Source organism: Emys orbicularis, chromosome 13 (assembly GCF_028017835.1).
Source record: "Emys orbicularis isolate rEmyOrb1 chromosome 13, rEmyOrb1.hap1, whole genome shotgun sequence".
Classification (NCBI taxonomy): Eukaryota; Metazoa; Chordata; order Testudines; family Emydidae; genus Emys; species Emys orbicularis.
This window is the reverse complement of record NC_088695.1, coordinates 29,141,347-29,153,871: the sequence shown is the minus strand read 5'-3', so window position 1 is coordinate 29,153,871 and position 12,525 is coordinate 29,141,347.

Here is a 12,525-nt window from a genome sequence, read left to right as displayed (position 1 = left end):
ATGGCTTGTGAACCCTAAACTGGAGTGTGAATGTTTTCCCAGACTAAACAATGAAGACAGATCCAGAGGCAGGTGGACCTATGGGGCATTGAGAATAATGAACCCTTAGCACTTCCCAGAGCGCTCTTCTCATCTCAAACTCTTTGCAAATAATGACAAAGTTCCTCATGAATTCATTTGTCTATACACATTAGAACTATCAATACAGTATTGCCAACCACAAGTGCTCAAAAATCATGAGTCAGGTTCCCCAAAATTCTTGAGATTGGCTTAAAAATCATGAGATTGTTTAAAACAACATTTGGGGTTGTTTCTATTTAGCTTCAGGTTTGGGAGGCTTTGGGGTTCTACTCAAGTCAAGTTTTCAAACTTTTCTCCACAGTCATGAGACTACAAACTCTGCCCCATGGAAGCTAAGATACTCCTGTATTCACACAACTCCAGCAGTCAGGGCTATAAGAAAAACAGAGAGCACAAGGCTTGCCAGTGTTCACAATTTCATTGCAACACAGTTAATGGTGGTGAGAGGGGAGGTTTGCCGAGGATGGTGTGATTGGTTTTTGGCTCTGGAAACCCAAACCCAGGATGGTTCATATCCTGGGTCACATTTTATACAGACCATTGAATTTAAGAAGGATCAGATGAAAGATTCTGGTGTGGACTAATCAGTGGCAAAACACTAGGGTCAGATCCTATGAATTGGCCTAGATGCATTGAAATCAGTGACACTACACCTATTTACACCCTAGATCAGTGGCCAAAAGGGATGTATAATGAACTATATCTACACTGTACTCTAGAATAATGGTCCAAAACACTACTGTTTACAGAACTGTAGTACAGCATTTGGAGACATTACTGTAAACCACTTATAATATTTAGAGCTAGGTCCAGGGCTTTGCTGGTCTGTCTCCCAGGTTTCTCCTGGCTCTGTGGGGGAAAGTAATCTACACCAGTAGTTTGTTCCCTACAGGCTGTTCGCCAGGGCTCTGTGTTAGGAGCTGTACATGGGAAACCAATTGCAGTGTGTAACTGCAACAACTTTACTGAATCCACTAATTTCCAGACAATGCCACTCACCACCATTGCACCCCCTGGCAGACTTGCAGGGGCCCTCATCTTGGCACCCCCTGGTGACCACTTCTTTAGCCCCATGATGGCCTCTCTGTTTATGCCTTCCATGAAGCAGCCCACCAGTCAGGTCAGATTGAAGTTCAGTCCCCTTCCAGGGGAACCAGAGTCCAACCAAGTGGCAAACCAACATCTAAAACTATGCTTCTGCCCATCCTGGGCACAGCTCTCACCCCTTCTGGGCTCCCTGAAAGTCCTTCCAGTTCTGTTACAGACAGCTGACTCCCAGGCTGCCTTGACTGGAGTCCCTCTCACAGCCTACAATTTACTGAAATTCCCTGTACTTGGCCCCTGCTCCCACACAGCTCTTTCCTCCTTTTAATGGAGTGCTGCCTCTCCGGAGACTCTTTTCCTCCAGGCAGGTTCCCAAGGCCAGGGACTCCAGCAGCTTCTCCCAGGGACCTCCTTGTTTCTTACAGACCCTGTCTCAGGACTTCCCCCAGGAGCCTGAGTCACTCCTAAGAGTGTGTGCGCTTAACCCTTTTTATTAGGACGCCCAGGTGTTCACCATATTCACACCTGAGCCCATTAGTCCCACCCCCTCAGGCCACAATCCAGTGAATCACGGCACAGGTGGGGCTGGCCCCATCTCCCCTTAAAGGGGCCTGCCCACCTGCAACATCTCCCTATTCTTATGGGCCAGCAGATGATGGTATTTCTATTAACTAACTGGCTACATCCACACAGCCACATCTCTTTTATAGCGCACGCCTGCAACACCCCGAACCAAAAACTCTCAACCTTGCAACAAGGCTTGAGTTGCAGGGCTGGCTCCAGCATTTCTGCCGCCACAAGCAAAAAAAAAAAAAGCCGCGATCGGCGGCGGCAGTTCAGCGGCAGGTTCTTCACTCCTAGAGGGAGTGAGGGACCTGCTGCCCCCGAATTGCCGCAGGTGCCGCCCCTCTCCCTTGGCCGCCCCAAGCACCTGCTTGTTAAGCTGGTGCCTGGAGCCGGCCCTGTTGAGTTGGCTCAAACCTGCCAAGGAGGAGGCCATGTAAGGAGATCTGTTGAAATGGGCTCCTTAAAATAGCTGCCCGACGCACAGCCATTGCAGGGTGACCTATCTCGTGGTGGGCTGGAAATCCGATGAAACGGGCTGTCTCCCAGAGATTTCTTTTTTTTTAATCCATTTTTCTAGAGATGAAAGGTGCCCTTTGATGGATGGAGGCTTGCGATAATGAGAGTGAATTTCAAACCGAGGTGCCAGGGGAGGGGTGGCCGGGAGGCGCTGGAATCGGGTCCAGTTTGGATTCCGCGCCTCGCCCGTTGGAATCTGTCTTATTTTTCGTGTTTCCATTTTGCCTTTCCCGCCTCTTATCCCTGCAATGAAAAGGTGTTTGTGTGTGTCTTTTTTTAGATAACAAATAATAAAAAGGGCAAAAATAACCCTAGATAAAAAGTGACATTGACGAGTGCAGAATCTAAAGGCGAGGGATTGGGGTGGCCCTCCCAATCACAGAGGCAGAGGCAGAGGCAGAAGCAGCCGCAGCGTCTCTGCAGAACATACTCAGCCATTTAAGTAATGAAGAGAGCTTGAGAGGCAGCGTGGTCGAGTGGGTAGAGCACCAAGCTAGCACGCAGGAGACCTGACTACTGTTCCTAGCTCTGCTACTGACTTGCTCTGTGACTCTGGGCAAGGGGTGTCCTCTGAGTGCATGCCCCTTTCCCCGTCTGCCTGGCAAGGCCTCCAGGGCAAAGTGTTTCTTAGTCTGTGTGTGTGCATAGTGCCCAGCATGATGGGCCTCTGCTAGGTGCAGGACAGACGCTGAAGGAGTTCGGGGGAGCAGGATCTGCCCAGGGACACAACAGAAAAGGTTGGGTTTGTGTCCTGGGCAAAGGAGCAGCCATCAGAAACTGCAATTATCCCATTCCAAATTCCACTAAGTGTTTCTGCTATGGAGACAGCTCGCAGTGCTTCTGTGAATCTGTCTGTGTTAGGGTTTTACACTGCTGCCCATCGCCATAATATCGGAGCATCTCCCCAGATCTGAATATCACCCACCTAATTCAAGGCCCTACCACGTTCCAGAGCCTCCTTCACGCAAAGAGAACCAAAACCACTCGGCAGCAGCCAGACTTGGTGCAAGCGGACAAGCTCCATAAATTACAGACATAAAGAGTCAGTGCTCAGGGAAGCAGTAATAATCACATTAAATAATTACAGGGGACAGAAAGTTGACCAAGTGAAAACAGAAGGACTCTGGGGTCAAAGTCAGGGGCCAGAGACAAGAGGGAGAAGTTTAAAGGCAGGTTTGAATATTGGGGAGGATTGGAGAGTTCAGGGGACTGGATACTGGCTACAGAGCCTTTCACCTCCCCTCACCAGTTCAAAACCTCCCTAGATCATTGGGGAGAATCAAGAGGCTCCAGCCACCCACTCCAGACACCGTTGGCCTGGAAATTCTATGGCATTTCCGGTGCATCTGGCTTCTGCTTGGGGTGGAAAGAAAATGTCAAACAAAACAACTGTTGTTTAAGGTGTTTGAACCTCAGATTAGGTTTTGATTTGATTCCAGGTTTGGGTAAAATCCAGGGCCAATTGCCTAAAGCAAAACTTTGGATCCAAACCCTTCTGAGTGCTTGGGAGGGTCACAATACAAATCCCCATCTGGACTCAAACCTTGGACATGTTCCTCATCTTTACAATGGGGCAAACCAACCCCTCCTCCTGAACTTAGGCAAGTCAAAATCTATTTCTCATTTTTACACCTTGAGCCCATTTCTAATTTGATCGGAACCAGCTGCCCCCATGAACATAACAGCTGTTACAACCAGGCAGTGTTTTGTAGCCTTGTGGCAAAGTTGCTGCTGCAGCATGCCCCCGAGGGGGGAGGGGGATCTGTATGAGGTGTTGTGACAGCTGTGCCTCAGTTTCCCCTGTGCCTTCTTTGGTCTGTTTCAGCCCTGGGCTTGACCTGGCCCTTTGCAAGGCCTCAACAAATTTCACCAGAAGACAGCACACCAACTCTTCAGCCCAGCTGGGCTCAGTTGGCAGCCTCCTCCTTTGCAGGCCAGCCCCAGCTTCAAACTGTCCCAACACCAACCCGAGTTCCTGGGTTCCACTCCCACCTCCCCAGGGTAGTCACGCTCTCCCTCTAGCCAGGGATTAAAGCAGGCTACAATCCCTGATTGACCCCTGTCTCCAGTCAGGCTTCCATCCCCAGGCTCAGCCTCCCAGGCTTCTCTCACTCAGCCCTCAGCCCATGAGACAAAGCTAGCAGCTCTCTCTCAGCTGGCTGGATCTCCTCCCTGGCCCTCCTGCAGCAGCCCTTTGCTCCATCCTCTATCAACTCCCAGCCCCTCACTAGCTGGGACTGATCACCAGCTATGCCTGACACCCCTCCAGGCGCAGCCCAGTGGGTTAATGGGCTTTCCAGGCCACTTTAACGCTTTCATCACCTGCATGGGGCCTATTTGAAACAAACCGGGGGTCTGGGTCAAGCGGGGCAGCGTCTCTTTAACAATTAACAAATATAATCAGCCGTAGCATGAATTAGCGAGCCCCAGGAGTGAAAGGTGCTGAGCACTCTTTCCTTCCCCGAATTCAGTGGGAGCTGAGGGCTGAGCAGCGGGCCAGGCAGAGCCCTGGATTGGGTAAGGTGGGGAACAGGGCAAGTGACAGACTTTGTGGCTGACCCGAGAGTTCCAGTTTAGGGTCAGCCCATTATAAAGTCAGGGTCATTTGCAAAATTCCGATCCCCTGGGAATTCAGGAGAGGAGGGGCTTGCTTCTGGCGCTTGTGAGAACTACACACACTTTAATAACATTTGGTTGCAAAGTCCAAAGACCTGGGTGATCTCTGCAGAACCTGAGTCTCCTCTTCTCCCCATCCCCCACTGCACACACCACTGTCCAAACGCAGATCAGAGGCGGGGGGAGTTTTCAGTGGGGAGGCTCTATCCAAGGTCAGCTCCTCCATAACATTTTATGTCACATAAAATGACAAAAAAAATCTGTGCTCCCCCCCCCCCCGTTCTTGCTAAAAGAGAGTAATAAAAAATGACTGTGGATGTGCTTCTTTTTATTTAGCTCATAAAAACAGAGTAAGCGGCTACTTTAACCAAAGCAGGAAAGAACAAAAAGGATGATCTGTACCAGGCCTGCTTGATTTGTGCCTCGTGCACAAATCAAATCAAAGGGTCACTTGCTTGCACCGTTTTCTCCATGCAGCTTGGTCAGGGTAATTAATTATGCATCGCTAACAAACTCTGCCGCTTTGCTAATTGACTTCAATACATTGCTCCCAAATCGCTGCAAGGTTTTGTAAATGGGTTATGCCCGAGGTATCCCAGGCCTGGGTTGCTTGATGTATTTATCTGGCCAATGATAGATTCAGGCCAAGATGCTAACTAGTGATTTTTGGGTGCTCAGTGGGGGATGCCTTAAAGAGGCCTAATTGTTTTTTGGAAATTTGCTGTGCTCTGAAAATTAGACTAACTGGGGGTCGGGACCCCTCAGGGGGTCGCAAGGTCATTACATGGGGGGTCGTGAGCTGTCAACCTCCACCCCAAACCCTGCTTGCCTCTAGCATTTATAATGGTGTTAAATATATTAAACAGTGTGTTTAACTTATTAGGGGGGTCGCACTCAGAGGCTCACGATGTGAAAGGGGTCGCCAGGAAAAAAGTTTGAGACCCACTGAATTAAACCTATTGAAGGAGTCTTGAACTGACATCCCAAAACTAAGGGACCCCAAATCACTAGTCACCTTGGAAAATCTTGGCCCCAAAATCTGCAGCCTAAAAACCTCTCATTTCTTTATAAAAAGGGTATTTCTACTAGCCCTTATGGTCATGAAAGAAACCTTCCCCAATACGAATTGATGTAATGTTGTATATGACACACAAGTAACAGATGAAAGGAGCAAAGTTACCTCATTATTGTGTTAACTCTGGAACTTACTGGCAACACTTTAAGGGCTAGGTTTGCTAGAAGCTTAAGCAAGCAGTTGTACGTGCAAATGCACACACAGCTGCATGCCTAATTTATAGGCATAAATACTACTAACGCAGAAGCAGAATGGCAAATCAGTCAATGGGGCAGAAATAGTGGCAATTGCAAGAGTGCCCTGTGTCAGTTTTCCACTGTGCAGTGCTGAATGCAAGAATAACTTTAGTAGCTAAATTTCACTAATGCCCCGATCCCTCCCTCCACTTGGGAAAAGTGCAAATGCAGACTGGATTCCAGACTCTGCAAGGCAGGATTGACTCTAATGCAAACATGGATCCTCTGAGTCCAGTGACCGAGGAGTTTCCATTAGGGGTGTTCTTAGGTTCCAGCATTTATATTTGGATTTCCACTGGATTTGTAAAGCCTCTGGAAACCATCTAAAGACCCAAATAAAGGCAGACCTGATTTCCTTGTGATGTCTGACTTCCTGGGTGGTAGAAATACACTGAAGAGGCCAGATCTGACTTGATTTCAGCCACACCACCTCCCAAAAGTGCCTAATAAACATAAGCAATAACTGAAACACTGAGGTCTTTGAGACATTTTGGGTCCTTGCAAAAATCAGATGCCCAGCCCTATTCTGGCTTCCATCTCTGATGGCACATTCGGTTTCCATCGCTGTCCATTGTGATCCACCAACTCACGAGTCCTGAGCAGTAGTACCCATTGTGAACGTTCTTTGGGCACGTCATGGCACTCTACCCATTGTTGGGGCGCCCCCTCATGGCTGCGTCGGGGAATAGATTCGCTCGGTCTGACTCCCCTTCTGTCTCTTGCTCATGCTAAGGCCGCTCTCGCACTCCATGAGTTGCAGTGCTTCCTCTTCGTGAGTGAGGATGCTCCCTCTTCATGGCTTGGCCCTTCCTCTTCATGGCTTGGCCCTCTGGCCCAGGCCACTATTCAGTTTGCTCCTTCAGGGGTATCAACATCTGACTGGACTGGCTGGCTGAGTATCATTCCCAGCAGTCCTCTAATTCAAAGCTATGCTATTCCCCCAGTGACTGGTAGGGGAACCCGGGCCCACCCACTCCTCTGGGATCCAGCTCAGGGATCAAATGAGCAGCCAGGATCTGCACTGTTCCAAACCTTGCTGATGTTTCCCTGAGCCTTATTCCCACCCCCTACCCCCATTGTCTCCTCTCTAACCTGCAGAATCCCAACCTTTCCTCCTATGGAAGCCTTGAATCACTTCCTTTGTTCTTTTCTGAATGCCCCCCTTTCTGTGTTGTGGTCAACCAGTATTACAGACAAGAGTGTCCCATTCATGTATACAATGGCATTAGAATGCTCTCAGTATTGTTTTCCAGCCCATTCCATTCCTTATGCAGTCCAACGTGTTTTTAAAAGCATCCCAATTCATGGAGCAGAGATTTCCATTGAGCTGTCCAGAGGGCTTTTCCCCAAGAGGTCGTAGCGACCTTAGATCTGGTCTGTCAAACACTTGTCTCCCTGGAATTCCATTTAAAAAATGTGTTTTTAAAAACACTGTGAACCAGATCTTGACCTGGTTTCAGTGGAGTGACTTCGATTTACAGCAGCTGAGGATCTGGCCCTGAGTCAATATAGTGCTTCTGAATGTGATGGGCTAAGGGCCCTGGGTTTGACTGCAATCTAGTACATGCAGGTGCTGTGCAAGAAATACACACACATTGCTCAGCGCATCGCGGTCCTTAGCCCCGTCGTCCCAGACCGGGAGTTCCAGGCGTCGAGGCTGCCATTCCTGCTGAACTAGATTATGGGAACAATAAGTTGAGATGAAGATTTAGACCCCAGTCTCCAATGCATTTAATGTGCATTCATCACCTCTTGCACAGCTGCCTTTGAAATACATTAACCCTTTCTGTCAGACCCCCAGCTCTCGCCCGTGTTTTATCGCTGCGTAACGCAAGCAGAACTACACGCTCAATCCAACAATAACGTTTAGAGCCTCTGACCTAAGCTGAATCTGAAATGAATGTAAATGCCTGAAACGAACATCCTTGAGGCGTTTTAAATGTCTCATCTCTTGCTGCCTCACGGGGGAACTTTATATGACCCCAGCTGCTCTGCAAACCCCATTCTCCTCTTCCTACGATGGTGAAAATGTCCTTTGTCTCCCTGGTCCCGGGTGTGCTACTGGCTGGAGTTCTTTAAGGGCCTGATCCTGCAAAGTGCTGAGCATCTGCCACTACCATTGGCTTCTACAGGAGCAACTGGCACTCAGCACCTTGCAGCAGGTGCTCTGCCTCTCACAGGAGCAAGCCCAAAATGGCCAAAGCACCTCAGTGAGCTCTTTCACAGGAGAAACACAGCTCACAAGCACCACCATGTGGCCCTGGAAGGGACTACCAAGTGGCTGGGCTAGAAGTTGATCAAAATCAAAAAGCTAAATAGTGCTTTCTAAACATTAAGTTTTTTTTTTTTTATTCCCACTATAATTTTGGAATTTATGAGGTAATTATTGGAAGAGGAAGATACGGTTTTCTCAGCACATATGGCAAGAATATTTACTGCTGAGCGCAGTAGAAAGTCATTAAAATAATTACTTTTATGATAGGACACCCATTAAAGAAACTTTCCAAATAGCGTTTCTTCCCCATCCCTCTTTGCAGCTCCTCACCATATTGTTGTTGTTCTCCTGTTCAACTGGCTGTTCTATTGGATTGTTCAGTTTTAATAGGCCGGCAGCTGCAGGCCATGCTGAAATTCCCAAAGCCAATTTGATTCGAAAGTGTCCTTTACAGCTGATCCGGTTGCAAGTGCTGAGTCCTGATTAAATATTGTGCCTCTTCTCATGAGATGGGAGAAGGCGGATGGGGAGAGAAGCAACAGAGAAGTCTGGAAGGAGACGTATGAGAACCCAGCGCAAGGCGCATTGTAGCAGCAACGTGCCTCTGAATCTGGCCTCAGATATGGGGCTTACAATTGTTTGACAATTGGCTGTATGCTTAGATATTGCAATGGTGGGAGCTAGGTGAGATTAGATAGATAGATAGATAGATAGATAGATAGATAGATAGATAGATCTGAACTCCCTCTGACAGGAGCAGAAGGGATTTCAGAATTGTATCCACAAACCTGACGCACGGACTTTAAAGGAGAATGCATTGCGCAGGCACTAGCAGCCACAGCCGCCCCTGAGTCACTGCTGTTGGTGCTGAGCAATCTGAATGCACACACGGGCAAAAGCAGAAAGGGACATGAAATAGGAAGGGAGAGGGTTGGTAAACGTGCATGGCCATCCAATGGATGATAGCCAATACAGAGCTCCAAAAGCGGGTGAGTCATTTGCTTACATACAGCAGTAGTGGGGAGAGGTGTGTGTGTGGGGGGGGGGGGCAGACTGATAGGATGTTGGTGAGGAAATCCTAGTGGAGTCAAATTATGGACTGCAAAGTGATACCCAGCGAGATGGTAGTGCTTGTGACGGGTTGGATCACAGAAACCCCCTTGGGAGCTGCCACCTGATGTGCCAAGACTACCCCTGCTTCTGTTTTCCCTGCCAGCTCAGGACTCCAGCACCCTGTCTTGCTGAATTAGACACTCCAGTCTGCTCCAACACAGACCCAGGGTCTGAATCACTTGCCCCAAAGCTGCAAGTTTACCTGAAAACAGCTCACAGTAGTGTGCTTGTCTTTAGCACTCAGATGCTCAACTCCCAATGGGGTCTAAACCCAAATAAATCCGTTTTACCCTGCATAAAGCTTATGCAGGGCAAACTCATAAATTGTTCGCCCTCTATAACACTGATAGAGAGATATGCACAGTTGTTTGCTCCCCCAGGTATTAATACATACTCTGAGTAAATTACTAAATAAAAAGTGATTTTATTAAATACAGACAGTAGGATTTAAGTGGTTCCAAGTAGTAACAGACAGAACAAAGTAAGTCACCAAGTAAAATAAAATAAAATGCGCAAATCTATGCCTAATCAAACTGAATACAGATAATCTCACCCTCAGAGATGCTTCAGTAAGTTTTTCTCAGACTGGACACCTTCCAGGCCTGGGCACAATTCTTTCCCCTGGTACAGCTCTTGTTGCAGCTCAGGTGATAGCTAGGGGATTCTTCATGATGGCTCCTCTCTCCCTCTCTGTTCTCTTCCACCCCTTTATATATCTTTTGCATAAGGCGGGAACCCTTTGTCCCTCTGGGTTTCCACCCCCCCTCACTGGAAAAGCACCAGGTTAAAGATGGATTCCAGTTCAGGTGACATGATCACATGTCACTGCAAGACTTCATTACTCACTTGCCAGCACACACATATACAGGAAGACTCACAGGTAAACACAACCATCTGCAGACAATGGGAGTCATCAAGATTCCAAACCATCATTAATGGCCCACACTTTACATAATTACAATAGGCCCTCAGAGTTACATTTTATATTTCTAGTTTTAGATACAAGAGTGGTACATTTATACAAATCGGATGATCACACTCAGTAGATTATAAGCTTTGTAATGATACCTTACAAGAGACCTTTTGCATGAAGCATATCCCAGTTACGTTGTATTCACTTATTACCATATTTTTCTAAAACTATCCCAGTTACATTATATTCACTTATTATCATGTTTTTATAAAACCATATAGACTGCACAACGTCACAGTGCTGCAGCACAAACCTCAAACCCCATGTGGCAAAGATTGCAATGGTGTGTTGGATGAGGAGGGAACTAAGCTCAAAGGAAGGAAAATTAAAGTACAGGAAGTGATGGGGAAGTGCAAGAGATAAGTTTGTGCAAGCAGTAAAGGATACATGCGTGGAAACAGATTTGGCTTCTGCTGACAAGGAGTGGAACCTCCTCAAAAGAATGTGGCTTGTGGCAGCAGAAGAGGTATGCGGATGATGCTGATGGGGAAGACGGAGGGCCAGAGAGGAGTGGCAGTGGATCAGCAAAGTGCAGGTAGCAATCCAAACCAAGAAAAATGGCAGGAATTAATGGAGTGGAAGTGAAAGCGAATACAAAAAGGCAAAGCGAGCTGCCAAGCGGGCAGTGCAGAAGGTCAGGGAGAGTGCCGAGTTTGTAAATGACTCGCAGCTGGCTGGCAAAAAGTTCTATAGCATTACAAAAAGGAGATGCTAAGGGAAGGAGGATGGCATTGCAACACCATTTGTAAAGGACGATTGGAGGGGACTGCTAGTAACACCGGAACAAGTGAAAGAGAGGTGGAAACAATATTTGAGAATCTCTTAAATGAGGCCAACCCCTATAAAGGGGAGTTGCCAACATATGAGCCTAATGTGGCACCCGAGCCTGACAAAATAGAGCGGAGGGGAGAAATGGAAGAATGGTAAGGCAGCAGGACCTGAGGAAGTGACAGCAGACATGGCAAAAGTCTTGGGCAAGAGAGGTTAAAGTCAGATGGAGAAACAAGAGAGGGATAAAGCTATTGTCGCATGGGATAAAGATACAGGAACAGGTCCTGACTGCTAGGATTAGGAGAATGCTGGAACCCCTCCTCGAACAAGAACTTTAGGAAGGAATGAGGCTTTAGGAAGGAATGAGGAACCCCAGACACCATGTCTGTAATTTGGCAAGAGGTAGACAAGCAGATAGAGTACCAACAGGACAGCGTCTGGGCTTTTATAGACCTATGATAAAGTGGACAGAAGGATGCTCACAGCAGTGCTGAGGAAATATGGAATGTCTGAGCAGTTAATAACTATGGTGAATGGCCTGCATAGCTGAGCACCTAAAACAGTGAGCCAGACATGTTTTGAAACAAGTCGAGGGAAAGTCAGACTGCACCAAGGGTTGGCCCTGTCAGTGACCGGGACGTGAGTGGTGTTAGTATATAGCCCTGTTTGTTAGCCTGAGATAGAATTTTGGGTTTGATTTCTGATATTTTTATATCCTTACTAATATAAGTGAACAAAGAACAAAGAGACTGTGTTGCATTTCCCACGACCAGGTGCGGTTTTTATCACAATGAGAAAAGATAAGGAATAGAGCTAAAGCGTTGCTGGGTATAGTGGGAGTGTAATAAGCACATATACAAGCGTATACTTGAAGGACAGTCCTGCCTCAACTCCTCTACCGAGATAAGGTCAAGCAACCAGTTGGGATGGGTTAGGGGGATGGGGGGGGGGGCGGGTAAGGTATAAGAAACTCTAAAAGCCAAAGAAAAGCCTGTTCCTGATGGAAGCACATCCTCACTCCCTATCCCTCCCATGGGATACAAAGGAGGTGGTACCGAAGCCCTCAGAACCTCCAAAATGGAACATGACCATAAATTGTAAGGGTGGGACTAGGGGCATGCATTACAGGTATAATTATGCCTGCTAAGGAAGGGGAAACCAGGACACTGGGAAAAAGGCTCTGCCAGCATGTAGAGCTATGGACATGCTTGCTTGATTAACCCCAATAAGCATCGCCTTGCCTGCACTTTGGACTTCTAGTCTTCTGTTTTCTGGCTGCGTGGCAAGAACCAGGGGAAAGTGAAAGGAAAAGCCCTTA